This window comes from Rhinolophus hipposideros, assembly GCF_964194185.1.
Source record: "Rhinolophus hipposideros genome assembly, chromosome: 3".
In the NCBI taxonomy this organism is placed as follows: domain Eukaryota; kingdom Metazoa; phylum Chordata; class Mammalia; order Chiroptera; family Rhinolophidae; genus Rhinolophus; species Rhinolophus hipposideros.
The window spans coordinates 5,264,905-5,284,458 of record NC_138049.1 but is presented as its reverse complement, the minus strand read 5'-3'; the positions used below and the strand labels follow the sequence as shown (position 1 = coordinate 5,284,458).

At 42.3% G+C, this 19,554-nt stretch overlaps 1 protein-coding gene across 1 annotated transcript in view; it reads right to left on the bottom strand.

Moving 5' to 3' along the window:
* PRKN (parkin RBR E3 ubiquitin protein ligase) overlaps positions 1 to 19,554 on the bottom strand; it is a 1,140,411-nt gene that overhangs the window by 1,120,591 nt on the left and 266 nt on the right. The window lies entirely within an intron of this gene.

Below are 19,554 nucleotides of genomic sequence, written 5' to 3'. Positions count from 1 at the left end.
GAAAATAAGACCTAGCCGGACAGTCAACTCTAATGCATCTTTTGGAGCAAAAATTAATATAAGACCGGGTCTATATTATATTATATTATATTATATTATATTATATTATATATATTACATTACATTATATATATATATATATATATATATATATATATATATATATTACCGTATTTGCCGGCGTATAAGACGATTTTTTGGCCCCGAAAAATATGCCTCCAAGTGGGGGGGTCGTCTTATACGCCAGGTACACTTCAGATAGACTGCCCATAGTGCTTGCCCCGTGCCATAGTGGCCTCCCGATGCCCGCCCACTTCATTCCACATACCGTTCAGGCATCAGCAGCGCTGCTGGGTGTATGCTCAGCTGTTATGCGATTTTGCTGTTATGCGATTTTACCACACTCGCAAAATCGCACACAGCCGAGCATACACCCAGTATGATAGCGCAAAATCGCGAATCGCGATACCATACTGGGTGTATGGTCGGCTGTGTGCGATTTTGCGAGTGTGGTAAATTCGGGTTACCGTATATTTCTTTACATATGCATTGAAGATTCGCGATTTTGCGCTATCATGGTGCCTGTTAGAATGTTGAAGAGCTCGCACTTGCGCACTAGTGAGGTCCCAGGGAGATGCTGATGCAAGGGTGGACCAGACTGCTATAGTGACAGGGCGGGCAAACAGGGAGCAGGGGCCAATCAAATCAGGCTTTGTATACAGCCAACAGCCAACCACAATACTGCACCATTGTACAGTACAGCATAGAAAATGTCGACCAGTCAAACCCCTATCATCCCTATCATGGCACCAGCCAAAAGAAAGAAGTATGATGCAAATTTTAAACTGAAAGTTATTTGGTGTGTGGAAGGTGTGCGGAAGAGGGGGTAGTCTTATACGGTGAGTATATAACAAACTCTGTATTTTGAGTGGAAATGTTAGGGGGTCGTCTTATACTCGCAGTCGTCTTATACGCCGGCAAATACGGTATACCTGGTCTTATAGTAACGTAAGACCAGGTCTTATATTAATTTTTGCTCCAAAAGACGCATTAGAGCTGATGGTCCAGCTAGGTCTTATTTTCGGGGAAACATGGTATGAAAAAACTCCCCAAGGCCTGTGAGTGAATGCTCTCACCCAAGTGAGAAGGGGGGATATGGGTCCTGCCAATGGATGGGGCTGACAGAAAAGAGGCAGGACTGCAGTAAGCTGCACCAGTGGTACCTAGATGGTGCTTACGCACACCCGCCCCTGCAGTGGAGGGAGGGATGGTACCAAGAATCGGGGACGGAGGCCTTTTACCCCACAGGCGGTGCGCGTGCACGCTAAGCCCAGGTGTCCTAGACGCTGCAGCGCGGGGACTGTAACCATGACGTTGCTGCTGATGGTCCTGGGAGGAGCATCTACGTTAGGAGTTCCTGTTCCTGAGCCCCAAGTGGGCGGCTGCTTGAAACCAACAGCGCATGTCCCTTGCTCACTGAGGCAGAGCGGCGTCTCCCGTCCCCCGGGGGCCTGACCTGTCTTCCCCTCTACTCTGAGCTCAGTCACCTTAAGACAGATGGTTTGGGCGGATCCAAGGTCTTCCTGTCCCCAGAGGGTAAAGAAAGCCACACACCAGTCTGGCAAACGGCGAAGAGAGGGACTCAAACTGCTGGGCTCTGCTGGATACAGGAACCGACTTCCCATCCTACCTGTCCCCACGGAGGGCGCGGTGTGGCGGGTAGGGTCGCTGCAGCAACCCTGTGGGAGGGGCCCTTCGGGCTCAGTCACTGTGTCGGTGTGGCTTCCACGTCTGATTGTATAAGTGGTGACGTGCTACACGGCTGCCCTTCACAGTCCCCGCAAGTGTCACAGGGGTTTTCATGTCCACGAAAGCTCATCTCTCAGTACAATCGCATCACCTTGATGGAGCGATCACGTCCGTTTGTTTAACAAGGAGCGATGAACGGGCACCTAGCTCTCATGGAAAACCACCACCTGACACCCTCATGCTCCCGCAGGTCTACTCAGACTCCATTCTTAAGGAGGGTCAGGGTCCTTCAGGCCCTGCTGGTCAAGTGGAAATGATATATTCAAGTACAGCTGGTCTGGCCTTCGCATGACCTCCGCTTTACAAGAAAGAAACAATGGCAGCTACTCCTCTGAGGGGAACTGTATGCTCCACTCCACCGCTGAAACCAATCTGCTGGTTCCACAGGGCTCTCCCGGGTTTCTTTCAGTGACTGGGCCCAGTTCACTGGTGGTTTGGCTGTCAGAAGCTGACGGCTCCTCCGAACAGCCGCAGCCAGCCAACCCCAACAACAGCTCTGGAAGGCCAAGTGCAGTGAGGACCAGTCAGACAGTGGTCCCCACACAAAGCTGTCACCCTCGTCTTAGGCAATTCTCTAAGCAGCAGGCATTTTCTGTTTTCACAGACCTGCGGACTACTGTCAAGGGCCTGGGTGTCTGTCTGCTCTGCCATCTGAAAGACTGTCGGCTGGTACGTTAATGACGCCCTCTGCACAGCCACACACTGTGGAAATACATTGTGGCTGCACATCGTCTGGGTCACTGGTGCAGATGCCCATTCGCTGCCCAGATCACTGTCCCCACCACTGGGACCAGTCATCACACCAGATGTGGCAGCGTACCCAGCACCATGGATGGGGCACGAAGTAAGGGGGTTTCTGAGGCAGAGGCTACCATGCGTGTCAGACTGCGACTCCTGCCCAAACTTGGCCTGTCTGTCTTGCAGTCAGGAGACCGTGTTTGCCTGGTCCACTCCCACCGAGGTGACTCTCATTCTGGGACAACCCTCATGCCATTACCACTGTTGACACTTTTTCAGGTTACTGTCCAATCAGCTGACTTTCATGACACTATTGTGGCTCTGAACTGTCATGTTTTTATCTTTCCATACTATCTTAGCCTGACAATGGCGTGTCTTTTGCCATAAAGACCACTCCACAATGGGTCAACAGTAAAAGCAATGGATATTTCATGACCTTTACCATCCTCAAGTTCCAAGCATTACTGAGAGGTAAATGTACTCAGAAAATCCAATCAAAAAGATTTCTGACTCTATCTCTCTCACGGCTTCTTGGTATCCACATCTTATTGAGGCAGTTTGGTCTCATGTAGCCATCCCCAGAAAGTTTAAGAAATGACATAGACAGTTATTGAAAAGTTGAGATTTCTCCCTGAAATGGTCATTCCTGGGCACAAAGCATTTGTCTTTCCCCGATGGGAACCCCAGGCCCGGTTGCTGGGTATACCCTCCAGGCGGCAGCCCAATCAAATGGAGTCCTGAAAGATTCAAACATATTTTTGATTCAGCCACTAGCTATTTGGGTTGGACTGACAGGGTTCTAGCTCATCAAGATAATGACCATTTGGGTCATTGACTTGAGTACACTGCTCCCCAAGTCGTCCACATTGGCCAAAGTGATGGACATAATGAATCTGAAGATTTTGTAAAAATTCCATTATCCCACTTGCACCTGATCCTTACAGACAAAAAAAATTTGAATGTAAGTAGGGGATGATTGGGGAAAACATAAAGTTAGAGCTATTGGGAAGACAAACTAAGTTCATGGCTGTGCAGAGAGAGCAATAAACCGGGCACCTAGAAGGGTGACTTCAAATCCCAGGAGGCATAAGGGAGTGTGACAAACGCTCTCCTAGTCCCCGAAATTCAGTGCTTCAGCCTAGCGAACAGTCACGTGATCCGTGTGAGTTGGGCAGCAGTAGTGACTGGAATCTGACTCACTGACCCCCCTCTGAGCTTCTCATCCCCATCCATGGGCTATAAAACCAGAAAAAGTCACGTAGACATGGCTTTTCCTGAACTGTTCTGCTGTACCTGACCCTATCAACAGCAGCTCCAAACATCGACCTCTCCCTCACACCTGTGCAAACTCCCAGGCTGGCACAACCCTGTTTCCAGTCTGACTGACACAAATTCATAGGCTTGTCCTAACTCCAACGCAGCCTTAGGTCGCGCCATATATGACAACTGAAACTGCAGCTATTCAAAATACGGGGGAAGTGGCTTAATCCAACCAGTGTAATGGTGACCCAACTCAAGTGTAGCAGCAAATGCCAAACCTAGCATGACCTGAGCTCTCTATGGGGGAGAGTGACCGTGAACTGGCTCTCCACTGGGCACGAGAGTTGTTTTCTGCAGCATCTGTTGCCCCCTCTTATTATTGGCACGACACCAAAGATCAACAAGTCATTACGAACTTCCTTGTACGAGTCGTAACAAATAACAAACTTAATGAAGACCTACTGGTCTCTGCCTGGGATTTATTCACTGTAGGCTGAGTCAGACACCCTGCGGGTGTGTGATCGGGCAGACGGATGGAGTCGATATTGCAAGTTGGCCTCATCCTGCTGTTTGGGATGCTATTGATCACAGCTCAAATCAAATGTTGTATGACACAAGCCGAATAGATTTGGTCCCAGTGTCTGTTGGCCCAATTAATCAGAGTGACCACGGGGTGACATACTTATGTGAAAATTCATCACCAGTCAAGACTGTATAGGACAAATTGTTGGTTATTGGGAGAGAGAGTTTTCTTTGTGCCTTGTACACTCTCCTGCATATCTTGCTGAGTGGATCAAAAATGCATGGCTTTGACTTCCCTTTTACCTGGGCCATTGCTCAGGGTGGTTTACACGTCTGATAACCTTAAGAAATGAGATCATGTTTAACCTCAGGAAAAGAGAAGATTTGCTTACTGCTTGCTCTAAAAGTGGTGGATTCTTCAAGTTCAATAAATGGACCTCATCTGCAATGCAAACCCACTGCTTACATAGAATCCACCTGGGCCATGTCCTATCACCCCTTGGAACTGCGGGCAAAGAAATGGTGTAAATGGTGTAAATATGTTAATACTTATGTAATTAGCTGTACCATGAGTAATAAGTCCTTTGCTCTGACCCATGAGTCTTATATCTTCTGCCAGTACCCATGACACATTAACAGGCAAACTTAGTTTTTAAGTAGAGTAAAAATCAACTCCCAGACCCAGCATACTTATCTCTAGCTTGAATGATACCTGATACCTGATACAAAGTCCCATTCAGGCAGCCATCCCTATACCTAATGTTCAAATATGAACTTACACAGATGTCCTAAAGTTGAAGCCACTCATCCTAGATTCTATGATGCAAACAAGAGAAAACATATATTCATATATTCATTAATATATGAATGTGAAAATCAGGACCACTTCCCTATCTTCTAGAACCTAAACGTGCGGGTTTTCTTACAGGAATTCCACATAAAACTGGAATTCTTCACTTCAGTTGCCCCACAGCAAAACCCCTATAAATGGGAACTCTGACTACCACTTCACTACATAATAGAGGGGAGAAGATATGTTAAGTATTTGAGATATTGTTATACTCTTGGGGAAGGGTGATTTGGGATATAACCTGGGTCGTGAAGGGAGTGAATAAGGAAAGCTACTAGCCATGGGCAATATATATATTTTTAATTCCAAGCCTGATTTTCAGAAGTACCATCAGTCAGCCAATCAATCAATCAAGCAAGCAAGCAATCAATCAATTGATCAACTAACCAAACAATAAGCTTACCCTCATGGAGGCAGAAAAATGGCTAAAAAAACATTATTTATAAAATTAGGTCAAATGGGAAGGAGGGAAAACAGGAAAAGTATATCAGATTCCAAAAATAAAAAGAGTTGAGAAATATTTTATTTTCCATTATAAAAAATTCTACTAAAGCCAAGTATTTAGGGTTCAAAATTCACCTTCAGGAATGTAATAAAAAGACTCAAATGTCATCAAGTAATTTGTGCATAATTAATTGCAAAATGTTTGTCTATTAGCTATTACTTACTCACTGTTTAAAGCAAATAATAAAGAATTTAAGAAAAAGGACGAAATAACAATTTATAAGTAGAGTCATAAAAGCCAACATTAAACAACTTCAGAGTTATGTCCAGACTTGTAGCTGAGTATCAAATGTGATCAGTAAATATTCTAGATTTACCGCTTTGTAATATATGATTATAACAAACAGTGCTAAAGATTAGGAAAATTCACATTGCTTCAGAAAGTAATTTCATATTCACTTGTCTCTACAATTCATTAAAAATAAAACTAAATGGTTTTAGAGAATAACAGACATGAATCTGATGGATGACCATGTCTCCACCCCCCTGTGAACCACAAGGAAAAGGGAGATGTGTTTGTCCTCCTGGATAAGCATGCTTCTGGCACTATCTGGAGGCAGAAGAAATGCACCATACAAAGGCTAGAGTGGTTCCTGCTTACGGAAATTGGATGCAAATACTTCAAAACCACCCATAATGTCAAAAAAACGTTAAAACCTTAAATGTATCACATGAAGGAAAATCTTTAGAACAATTACGATAAATATCAGACTTTAGTTCTTTGTTTTAGAACTCAGAACTTTTCCATCATTCAGAGGCTAATCTTAGCAGGGTGAAAAGAGGGGGTGTGTGAACACTACAGGAAAGGACTGTATGAGTGATATCAGAGCCAGTCAAACACTAACAGCATGAAAACAAATCTATTTTTTCCATCAAAAAAAAGAAAAACCCCTCAGAATAATTAAAATGAATTCCTACCCAAATTAAATTGCCTTGAAGTTTTCTGTGCAAGGCTTTAGGCACTACAAACACTCCCTGACTTTGGCCTGCCCGGTCCTCAATCAATCATGCAGTAGCCTGAAATTAAATTGAAATGATTGCATCAAGGAAAATCAAATTTTTTAACGTTTAGTTTCAGTAATGTGATTATGAAGCTTTTAGTGATATTGTAATTACTTTGAAGCTTTGAGCATATGTTTCTACTGCGAGTACTCCATGGGGAAAAGTTGCAGTAGGGAAACAAGTAAATACAGACCCCAGTGAAGCAAACTTACTCTTGTTGTCAAGTCTAATGCTAAAGGTGGAAGAGTGCATCCACGTGATTTATACTCTAAATATCCCGCATAGAACAATCACTTTAAAATCTCGGCTCATTCCAGAATTAAAATAATGTAATGGTTTCCCTCTAAGGGCAAGCATCAGAGAGTCAGTAAGAAACATGAAAGGATGGGGCAGGGGGAAGAAAAAAGTCCTCGTCTTGTGTTAGCCTCAATTTTTGCACAGGAAAATGTAACAGACCAAAATCTCTCTCCTAAAATGAATGAATCATCTTCTCAGAATATGAAGTATTTTAGTACACTTAGTATATACCCAAATCAAACCATACAGTAGTTATTACCCCTATGTATGAATGATTCCATCCATTTCAACACCTACTGGGAGAATGCTGGGCCTGGAGGCCCCAAAGCTAAATGCAGTGAGGCCCCCGCCCCATGGCGAACATCAGTAGAGCTTGGATGCTTCTGAGTACTTCCCACTGCAGACCCAGGAAGGGAGATTGGGGAAGACAAAACAAGGGGTCAGACAATGGTCTCCTCTCCTTTGATTCATACTTTTGCTTATTCAATAATTACTTATGAAGTACAAAGCAAACTTCTTCCTTCAAGGACGTGGACATGTAAACATACAACATTACAACGGAATGAGATTAGATCTTTAAACCTTAGCAGGAAAATGATCCTGTCAAAACAATCTGAAGTACACAACCCTTTTGAAGGATCTCTTTATTCTGGGGCTCAGAGTCTCTGTCCTAACAGCTTAACGATTCTAAGGAGGGAGCAGTGCAATAGACTCAAGAGTTAAATTTCGCCACTGCCAATTTTCTTTCTTGTCTCACTGCCAGCCACAAGCACTGCCATATTTTACTGTCTTAAAGGAGCCCTGATTGAACAAGTTATGTCCCCTGCCACTGACCACTGCATTCATTAACGTTTGCTTCCTCTGCCCAAATGGGCCTTAGGATTCAGGCCGGGGCGTCCATTGTTGCAGACCTGCTTCTCTTTATTAAATCGGAAAAGACCACATTAGTATCGTCATAATTTCTATGCTACAAAAGTAAATAAGTGAGATTCAACATAGCCCTGCTGCCAAAGCTAGCTTTCTAAAAATATATCTGACGGTGCCGATTGCTGGTGTTGAAATCAAGTGCGCCCCTCATTACTCACACAGCAAAACGCAACTGCAGCGCGACTTGGGAAACCGCCATGGCTGGGCCCCGTCCCTCCTCACCCTGATCCTGCCTCACTTCCTTCTCCCCGCTCCTTATCCTCTGTCCCTGTCAACTCTTCCTCCTTCCTTGACACAGGGTCAGCTTCCAACGCCCCATGTCTCGCTCCTGCATTTTCTTTTCTGCTCAGGAGACCAGTCAGCCCAGAAGGTCTAGCTCAAATCCCATGTGTGCTCCCGAGGTGCCCCCGCTTTGCCATACGAGTAAACACGCTTCCATGACAGCTCCCTTTCCTGTGGCTCATTATTTTGCTGGGTACACAGCATCTGCACTAAATTGCCACGTCCACACTTAGATATGCAGAATTGGCGCCTGTCACAGGTCCTGTAACTTACCGTCTCAATAAATGTTTGTTTAATTTAACATTTATTTTCTAACTTCTTTTTTCCAATATAAAATGAACTTTTTCTTTTCTTACAAATCAAATCCTGCATCTATTTTAAAGATTTATTCCATATTTCCTTTGGAGTTTCTCCTAACTGCACCAACAATGTGTGATGAAATATTTTCCAAATATTTCTGCTAAAACTGCCTGATGAAACCAAATTCTGCAGTGACACCTTTAAAACAAATGAAGCAAATTAAGCTACACAATTTTGTTCTCTTTTGTCCTTCATAACTTTCCTAGAATTTATTTAAAACCGTGTAATTTTCAACCTAGCCAGATTAGTTATTACTTACGAAGGGCAAGACAATGTTAAAGTATTCCCAGGAGCATTTTGTCTAACATTCATAGTGAACTGGCCAATCAGAATCCAAAATACTCATAAAATGGTTATTTGCTCCTGCTTTGCCGGATCATGTGTTGCTGCGTGAAGTCCTATTAGGTTGGTACTAAAATAATTGTGGTTTAAAAGGTTAAAAATTGCAAAACCTCAATTACTTTTGCACCAACTTAATATTTCTTGTCAAAAGCATGATGGAGCTTCCGGGGCTCTCCAGGGTACAAATAAGCAACATGGTCAGCAAATCCCTGGCATACCCCACCCTCTGGGACCTGGCATGGAGCCACATGGTCTTTTGCCACCTGGAAACATTACCTTAACACGTGAGTTACGTCCTTGGCCAGCGTATGAACTAATCCACACACACACACTTGATCCCTCATGTGTAACATGACGGCACTGCCTTTAAATGGCCTCAGAAAAGGCGAAATCGGGTAGGATCTGTAAGTCCGATGCCCTCTATCTGTCGCCTTTACTTCAGTGTAAGGCACGCCAAAATGCGCTTTTAAGTGCTGACAGACTTAATGGGAACTGTGGTCAGCTGGCTGGACAGCACCTCCTCCAGATGTCCATGTCCCCATCCATGAAACGTGCGGACCTTACATGGCAAAACGGGAGTTCTGCAGATGCCATTAATTAAGGGAGATTATCTTGGTGGCGCCTAAAGGTGAACACAAATGTGGTTAGAAGAGAGAGGCAGAGGGAGATTTGACTACAGTGAAGTAGAAGAACGGGCCTGCAGAAACAGAGATGGGAGAGAGGCGGCCAGGAGCCGGGAAGGCGCCTGCGGAAGTGGAAGAGGATTCTCCACGGGAGCTTCCCAGAGGAACGAGTCCTGCCAACACCTTAATTTTGGCCCCTCCGAAACCTCTTTGGACTTGTGGCCTCCAGAACTGTAAGGAATAATTCTGCATTGTTTTAAGCTACCAAACCTGCAGTAATTTGTTACAGCGGCAACAGGAAACTAATACAGTTGCTGAGCCACATCTAAGTAGTATATAATACTACTGCAAAAAGTTAGTGATATTATCATGGTAATGTTTGTTTTCTAGGAAACACTACTTTTATGACCAAAACATGAGATTACTTGATGCTGACATAATTAGTCACAAAAATATAATCAGTTCTATATATATATTACAATGGTGATGCATTTGCCCTATGCTTAAGAATGTTTATAACATTTACTGCATTTCTGTATTTCCAAAATATTATATGCTTCATGTTGAATATTTGAAAAACATAGAAAACCACAATGAAAAAAAAAAAATCCACAACCCAAAGAAAATAATTTTGGGGTAAACCTCCCAATATTTTTCATATGTAAATGTCAACTAATGCTATCGAGTTTCCACTTATGGTAACTAAGCTCTTACACTAAACATTTTAAAATATTTCTCAACTATTAAAGAATTCACACATATTTTTCAGTCTTAGGTCATTAATTTTTGTCAACCTGTTGCCATCATTGCTTGAGGACAAAAAAAAGTGTGTCACCTCCAGAGACCTGACTTCAAATGGCTTTACCACCCCCTCTCTGACTAACTTTACCAGCCTAACTTGCACTCTACTGAGCATGAAATAATTATATTGGCTGCAGAAATCAGAGGCATTTTTAATAAATTTATACACAAAGAATTGTGACAACCATGACTAGACTCACTAGAGAAATTCCTTAGATGTTAAGCCCCAAATAAAAATTATTCAAAACAAGTGTTGGAGAGGCTGTGGAGAAAAAGGAACTCTCATACACTGTTGGTGGGAATGCAAACTGGTGCAGCCGCTATGGAAGGCAGTGTGGAGGTTCCTCAAGAAATTACAAATAGAATTACCATATGACCCAGCAATCGCTCTCCTGGGTATTTACCCAAAAAATCTGAAAACATTTCTCTATAAAGACACGTGTACTCCAATGTTCATTGCAGTTTTGTTTACGGTGGCCAAGACATGGAAACAACCAAAATGTCCTTCAATAGATGAATGGATAAAGAAGTTGTGGTATATATACACAATGGAATACTACTCCGCGTTAAGGAAAGATGATATAGGAGCATTTGTGACAACATGGATGGATCTTGAGAGTATAATGCTAAGTGAAATAAGTCAGACAGAAAAAGCAGAGAACCCTATGATTTCACTGATATGTGGTATATAAACCAAAAAGAACAAGACAAACAAATGAGAAAGAAAAACTCAGACACAGACAATAATTTAGTGGTTACCAGAGGGTAAGGGGGTGGGGGGTGGGTGATGAGGGTAAAGGGGATCAAATATATGGTGATGGAAGGAGAATTGACTCTGGGTGGTGAACACACAATGGGATTTATAGACGATGTAATACAGAATTGTACACCTGAAATCTATGTAAATTTACTAACAATTATCACCCCAATAAATTTAATAAAAATAATTATTCAAGAACCTCCCTCTCCCCCCAAAAAAAGAGTTATAAAATGTTCTGTAGTGCTGTGAAGCCCAGTACTTGCCAGGGTATAAAGACAAGCAGATAGATCCAGTATAAAGCTCTAGCATCATACACTTAGTATAAGATTATTTGGTGATTTCCTTGAAATCAAGCTGATGGGGGGAAAAAATCAACACATTTGAAACTTTACATTCAATGGAAACTTTGCATGTAATGAGAAATTGCATCTGCCACCTACATACACAAAATGGACAATAAAGAAGAAAACTCTAGAGAGGACCATGATAAAAGAAGAAATCCCCTTATCTGTTACTGGCTGGGATTTCGTCATTTCCTAAATGAACAAGAGCAGGAAGTAAAATATCAGATCTCCACTATTTGTACTGTATAATTATGTTCAAACTGACTGTACAGTAAAACACATCCTATTCCTATCCAATACTGTGAATTCTGGCATCTTCGCTTAAAAACATCTTAGGTATTGCATCACTGCCCAAACCACGAGCTGGTGACTGCCAGCTGATCTGTGTCCTATACTCTTTGTGGTCCGCAGCCCAAACGAGAAGCCCCTCACAGAATGCTGCCTCAGGTGTGCTTAAATCTGTCCCTTTCACTCCCCAAGGACGTGCCAGGGAGCTGAAGAGGACTCCGAGCTAGAGTTCAAGGGTGGAGAGGAGATCGAGAGCATGAATCATTATTCTCAAACCTTTATTTGCCCAGGCAGGAAGCCTAACTATTCGCCTGTCCTCTGGCCAGCCCAAAGTTCATCACTCCCCAGAACTCTGGCTTAAGGAAAGAAAAGTTGTAATCAGGACCAGATTCTTTTGAAAGCAAAATGTAGAGCCTGAGCCTACAAACAGTTTTACTGCAGACAAGAGAGGAGCCACGTGGTTCCTGGTCTGTTTACTCAGGACATTCCACGTCATGACCCTCAGACGCTTTCATAACCAACAGTCAAGCCTGGAGGAAACCCCAGTGGCAAGCAAAGAAAGTGCTCACCTCTTAATTATGCAGACACCGGCTGCTCTTGTGAGATGATGGATGAAATGTTAAAATTCCAGCTTCTGAGAAAATCAAGGAAGGAGGAGAACAGGGGGAGTACAGGTTGAATGCTAAACCAAAGTTTCACGTCAGAAACACAGACATTACAAACTTCCAGTCCTATTTCTCCATGTTACTAATAGTACAGAGTGCCTTTCAGATGTATAATTCCTGTCTTTCCATGTTCCAAAAAATGGATCTACTTTGTACAATAAGCTTAAAAAAATCACTATGTAGTTAGTTACAAAGGACTTCATCTCAGGTCATCTGATTTATGCATTGAAAGTCAGACAACATTTAATAACAGGAATACCTGGTATGTTCATCAATTATGTAGATAAAGAATGAAAACATCTCAATTGGAATACCAATATTAGTTTCTGTCATCATTCATTTTTTTCCTAATTGAATGAGGTTGGGATTTGAGGAATAGGTAAAGTTGCCATATATTATACATACCAATTTTTCTCCCTTCCAATATCAAGGGCTCTAACGCTACCCTTTTTTAGGGGACCCTGTTCACGTCTCACAAGAATATTGGAGAAATCATCAAGAACCCATCACTACTCTTAAAAATACAGACATCTGTTTCCGTGCTCTCAGTACGTGGCCAGGCATCTGAGTCATGCACATACCGCAGAGGAAGCGAGTCTGCTCTGTACTCGGCTGGGTCACTCGGTAGCTCCGGCTACAGCCAGCCTTCCTCTCCCCTTAGAGAGAATCTATGGAGAGAACGCCAAGTGTCATGGGCCGCATAGCAAAGAGGGACATACAGGTTATTTTTGGAACACAAATAAATTCAAAGCTTTCGAAGCATGAAAAAAAGCATACCTGTCGATAAAAGAGAATACGTTCTACAACAATAAGAACATTTCTATTAGAAATATGGCCCTCGATCAGAGATGAGTGAATGGCATATCAAATCAGTGCCATCACCCTGAGAAAAGCCACCTCCTACCCCACAATTGCCCCGTCACTCAGTGGATGATCACCTCCTACTTGAGAGAAAACAGAAGTCACTAATGGTCTCCCGGACTTCTTGGCACTTTGGCACTTTACAACAGCTTTCCATTACAGCCACAGACACCTTTTCAAAATAGGATCTGTTCACAGCGCTCCTGTGTATGCAGTGGCTCAGTAACTCCTCCGCGCTGCCTCCTAAAATCCCAGCCTCCGACACTGCTCACCGACCAGGTCCTTCTGGCCTGGCGCAGCCTCCTCCTCTGGCCCCGGCCTCTCCACGCGCCCTCCATTCCTTTTCCCTCACCATCACCCCAAAGCGCAGCTCTGTCTTCCCCCAGGTTAGGATGCAGCCATCATCTAGTTAACTCCTCCTTGCCCTTCCGATCAACTGGAAACAGTGGACGCCCCAGGCTCTCAGGGGTCCTCTCCAGTGCTCCTGGTATAAATGTTTATCAAGGTACTTCCTATTTAGACTGCAAGCCTTTAGTTTTCTGTACACCTTCTACACTATGCGCAAGGGCCTCACAACTAGTGCCCTGTCTCCCCGAAAATAAGACTTAGCCGGACAATCAGCTCTTTTGGAGCAAAAACTGCTTCTTTTGGAGCAAAAATTAATAGAAGATTAATAAATAAAATAAAATAATAAAATAAAAATTAATCTATTTTCATTTTATAATAAAATAAAAAAATATTTTACTATAATAAATATTTACCATATTTTATTATAGTAAAATAATCTTTGCTCCAAAAGACGCATTAGAGCCGATTGTCCGGCTAGGTCTTATTTTCAGGGAAACATAGTAGTTGCTAAAATTGTGGTGGATTCTAAAGGAGGAGCTAATTGGTTCAGACTGAGAAATGGGTGAGAGGTGATACACAGGTAGAGAGCTTACGGAAAACTTCATATAAAGTTGGTAGCATTTGGAATGGATCTTGAAGGATGAACAGTAGTTCCCAAATGTACTAGGGAGAGGAAATGCATTCAGGGATAAGAGAATAAGGTAAGCAACAGAAAAGAGACCTGAAAACCCATGGTGTGATGGTGTATGTGTATTCATGTGGACACATATCTTTCTAATTACTCTGCTTCTGCTGGGAAGATGGTCAAGTCCTTACCCTAACTATGTCTTATCAGTCCAACTATGTCACAAACTCATTGGGGGCCGTATGGCTTTTGGTGAAAGACTTTTGAAATTACAAATATTGTATTTTATATTTCTCTGTGTCCCTTCCCCACAGACAATATATATACGTGCACCACCCAGGTGGAGCCCTCCTCATAGCACCACCTGACCCAATGCCTGAGAAGGGAGAAAGTTTTCTATTTAGTGAAAACTGATATTGGAATAACCTGGTGGAAGCCCTAGGTAATTAGGACACAGCGCTGGGGGAAAGAGTTGGATTGCTGCAATTCCTTTTAACCAAGATTTTCTCCTACAGGATGAAGTAAACAAACGGGAAGGGGGGCTGCACCATAAATCAGCCAGCTGTCACATGAATCTCTTTCTTTAATATTACAAGACTTAAGAGAGAAACCATTCAGATCACTACAAAAGAAGCATTTCAAATGAGCTCATTAAATGCAAATTAAAACAGAAACACTGAATAAGCACCGGGCCACAATTAAAGGCTGAAGAAACAGCAGGTAAGAAACAATTTTCATTGATCAAAGAACTAAAAGCTAACAGAATAAAGTATTCTGCATTGAAACTGCTTCCATGAATATGAAGCATTTCGAAGTAAGGAGTTTTTGGGTTTTTTTTTTGCATTTTTCAAAGAAGCTTTGGAGGTAGAAATGGATTTGCGTTATCTTAACACAAAGTACTTTCATTGTCACATTTCAAGCAATGAAGCTACGAGCTTTCAAAAAAAAAGATGCAGACTTCAAAAAAATCCTTAGATATAGTTCCAAAATTGAAAAGGGCATAGGTCATCATTTGAGAGTGTGGAGACAGAGCCCCAGAGAGCAGTTTCCAGGCTCTCGGCCTCACATGGAGGGGTGCTGGTTCAGATAGTAGATGGCCGTCAGCTGTGGCCAGTTGGCTGTCAGCTGTAACCAGTGAGCCACTGGCCACTAATATAACTGCCATGGCTTTGCTAGCAGAGAATGGGGGCTAGCAAGAAGATGGTGGCTGGCAAGGGCGGACTGCAGTTAGAATGGCGGAGTGCAGGCTGCAGATTGCAGAGAAGTGGACAGCAGGTTGCAGATCGTGTGGCTCCTGCTTCCTGTGTCTCCAACCCAGCCGCCAGCGAGAACATAGTAGTATGACTCCCCTATCTATGGCTCCGTAGGTGTTCCTTTTTGGCCTCACTGTGTCCTGTGTTCTTGTGTGGGGAGTGGGAGATGAGACCCCGCAGTTCCACCCCGCACGACAGAGAGCCTTTGGACCCAAAGGACTGTATATAATTATGCAAAATATTCTATGCAAAAATTTAGTAGAACTTCTTTTGTAACATAATTCTACCTCATCATAAACAAAAGCTTTAGAGCCTCCTCTGGGAACTTATAATGAAGAATGGGTCATTCTTCATCTAAAATTATTGAAATGTCAGGGCAAGTAGCAGTACACAGTATACTCAACCAAAAATATAAATTCTGAGACTTTAAAATTCACCACAACAAGCTTTAAAACAAATATGTAGGCAAATAGTAAAGTTAGGCTGCACATTCATGATGGCAGGGCATTGGTTCCTGTTTTTTTCACTCATGAATCCCTGACACCGGGAGCAGTACTGGAAACATAATAGGTGCTCAATTAATGGATCTGCTTTCATGAAAATAAAGCATCATAAAATAAGAAGTGAGAGGGTTTTCTTTTTCTTCTTAAATTCATTCTAAAAATTAAAATAGACTGTTTTTCATCTATGAAGGCAAAAATAAAAATATTTTTATAGGACACTGGGGAAATGGGGTCTCTTGTACACACTGTCAGGAAGGTCAGAACCACCCAGGACAGTTGTGTAACTTGCGCATTGCTCAAAGGCACTAAGCCTATGGGGAGAGGAACTAGGAAGAGAGAGGAAATCCATTAGGTGCTCTGGAGGGAATATCTTTCTGTAATTTTTCAGCCAGAGGGGCAAGGCAGCTGTTAGCTACCCTGTTGTAACAGACAGGAGTGTAAAACAGGGAGACTTACTTTAGAACAATTTGGAAATACCTTGCAAAATCCAAAATCTACAAACCCTGTCTACAAAATCCACCCAGAAATTGTAATATAAAGTTCTTAACTTTACATATATACACAGTTATGCAAATAAAATACGAACACAAATATTCCCGATGGTAGCAATTGTCTATAAATTTACTGAATGCTCATTTATTGGAGAGTATCTGCATGCTTTATGTACATCCATAAAATAAAAGACTGGGCAGGAATTACCATGGGGTATACTTGCACATGCAGATATGTAAGTTTCTAAGAGATGTTAAGTTAAACAAGGTACAGAAGAGACTATATTCTAATTATTGTTTTTTTAATGAATCAAAATCTTAAAGAGTAAGAGGTTGAATTCAATACTAGCACCAATGTTGCACATATATCGATGCACTTCAATATCTGATACTATTAAAATACCAATCCAGTTCTATAGGAGATTTACAATATACCACAAATATCACCATTAAAATTCAATTTTTAAACACAAAGAATTGCTAATTTTTTAAAAGGTTGAAATATATTTTTAACAGAGATGCCAAAAGTTATATTTCCTAAGTTGAATTTTCTTAAGGTTTTTCCATTCCATGTTATATTATTTTGAAATTCTTCTCCATACTTCTCACAAAGTTGTAATTTTTCACTGACTTCAATTAAATTATGTTTCTGTAGCTGTCTGGGTCAGGGCATTTAACATATCAATCATTATCCAAGTGAGAAATGTAAGTGCTTTTGAAACAGTCTCAGTGCCAAGAAGGAAATCTGGGTTTTAAGAAGGAAAAGGAAGGTAATTTTATTAGTAAAGAGGCAATACCTTACTCTTATTCTATCAAGTAACTCATTTCCTCAAAAGTGACCCAAGATTTAAATAAAGTGGAAGAGTACTATTTGCATTAAAGAAGGTATAGCAATTAAAGAGAGCACAGGCATGAAAGGGGCAAGTTCTGAGTAGCACAGGTCTTTAAATTGGGGGAAAAAAAACAATTCTCAATATATAGTTACATATAATTTGATCTCCAGCTGATCACGGGTATAAGCTGTAACACCTTTCCCAGCTCTGAAGTTTAGTCATGGAAATAGAAAATCCATCACTGTCAGACTTCCCTTCAATTGCTTCCATTTTCACTTACCTTTACCACTATTCAACATAACCAGGCCCAAAACGGACAATTAAGATTTTTATTAAAATGTGCCCACCGACAGATTTAGGCAATGCAACTAGTTATATAAAATAATTTGTTGCACACTGTACTCATGATTGTTATGCGTAAGGTACTTTTCGTAGGCTGGGGCATGGGTTTAATTTTTTATGTTGTAAAACACATTTACTTGCACTGCGTGATGAAGAACAGCTGGAGTATGATAAAAAACACTCTTAAAAATCTACCTTATAGTCTTCGTGTCAATACCAGTTATTGAGAGCTGTATAATCATCACATCAAAAGATCGCTCTTCCCTCTTGTGTTCCAAAATCCCAAGTAAAAACTAAACAAAACTGCCTAAGCATATTTCATCCTTATAGTTATAAAGCCATTTATTAGATAACAATTTAGAATTTAGTGATGATTTTTAGATCTTAAGTCCTTGTCTTTATATAGCTTTACCATAAATTTATTTCTTTTAAAATTTTCCATGCACTAGTTAAGTTGAATTAAAATAACATTTGCACAACTGTCTTCAAAATAAGGTATACTTTTTTTCTGTAGAATACTGACGACAAGGATTTTGAAAAATTTCTTCTACTTGGTTTTGATTCAAAGTTGTGCTTACACAAATTTAAGTGGATCTTGTGTAACTGTCACCTAAAAAGACTCAAACGATTCATTAAAATGTATACATTTTTCTGAAGTTGGTAACTTTGAAAAATCATGCCACGCTAGAAAATTAAGAAAACCTGACAACACCCTTTGGTTTCTATCATCGCTGCAAAGGCAGTGTCCGTTAACTGGCGTGATTCACCCAGTAGCAGGTAGAATGTTTTACTTAACATTAATTTAATAAATAAAAGACTTAAGAAGCGCTTATCAGTGCATAAAAACTCACACATTTTAAAAATCCACCTCTCATCTTTCTGGATAGACATCTGACTTCGAAAGCACTTGTAGTCAAAAGTGTTACATGGCACGCATCAGGAATGATCTCCAAATAAGCTCATCAATACAAATTCTACAGCAAGCCTCTGTCACAATCAATTCCCAAAACTTACATAATAAACCATGGTGGGCACCGAGAAGCAACGGTTTCTAATCACACTAAACATTCCCAGTAACTTTCAGAAATCACCCTTAAGACAGCATTGGCTTAACCACCCTGAAATAGAGGATTTTTGCTAATGTTGTGCATTTTAGTGTTTGTACACAAGTCCAATAGCCCCTTCCAAAGCTTTACTGGCAATCATGCACCTAGGTCAGTTTGTGTTCGAGAAAAACATAACTTTGCATGCTGAATCGTTACTTCATCATGCAAAAAGGTTTACTTGTTATTATTTACTCTTAATTATTCTTTCATCTCAGACCTCCAATGAGAGATTTAAAAGGAAACAATGCAAGGGAACACGAAGTTTAATTTCTTCCGCAGGAGTCTGAGGAGCCCAACCATCACCACCAGGTGCTTTCCGTTAGCGTTTAACGCTCCGCTAGGGCTTCCCTGGGAGCCCCACCGACAGTGGGTGCAGACTACGACGTCTGTCTGTGCTAAACTGGAGGACGGCCGCCAAGGTGCCCTGAGGGACGGACCGCGGGGGGCGGGGCGGGGCGGGGAAGCACCGCCCACGGGCCTGCCCACGGACCCCACGGGTCCGGGGGCAGCGCGCTCGCCGTGGGACCCCCCGGCACTGGGGGGGCGCGCAGGCGCACACCAGCTGCGCTCCCAGACTTGGCTGCGGCGGGAAGCCTGTCAAACCAGGGGCGGAGTCGGGGCTCGGAACGACAGACACACTCATTCTGCGGGACCACGGCGCGCACTGGGAAGCTGCGGGCGCTGGCTGAGGACGGCACAGACACTGCCACCCTGCCACTGACAGTTGGCACCGGTGGGCACCCAGGGATCCCCCGGTCGTCCGAGGCCTGGAATGGCACCACAGCTGGGCGCATGGCGGCGCAGAGAGGCTGTACCTG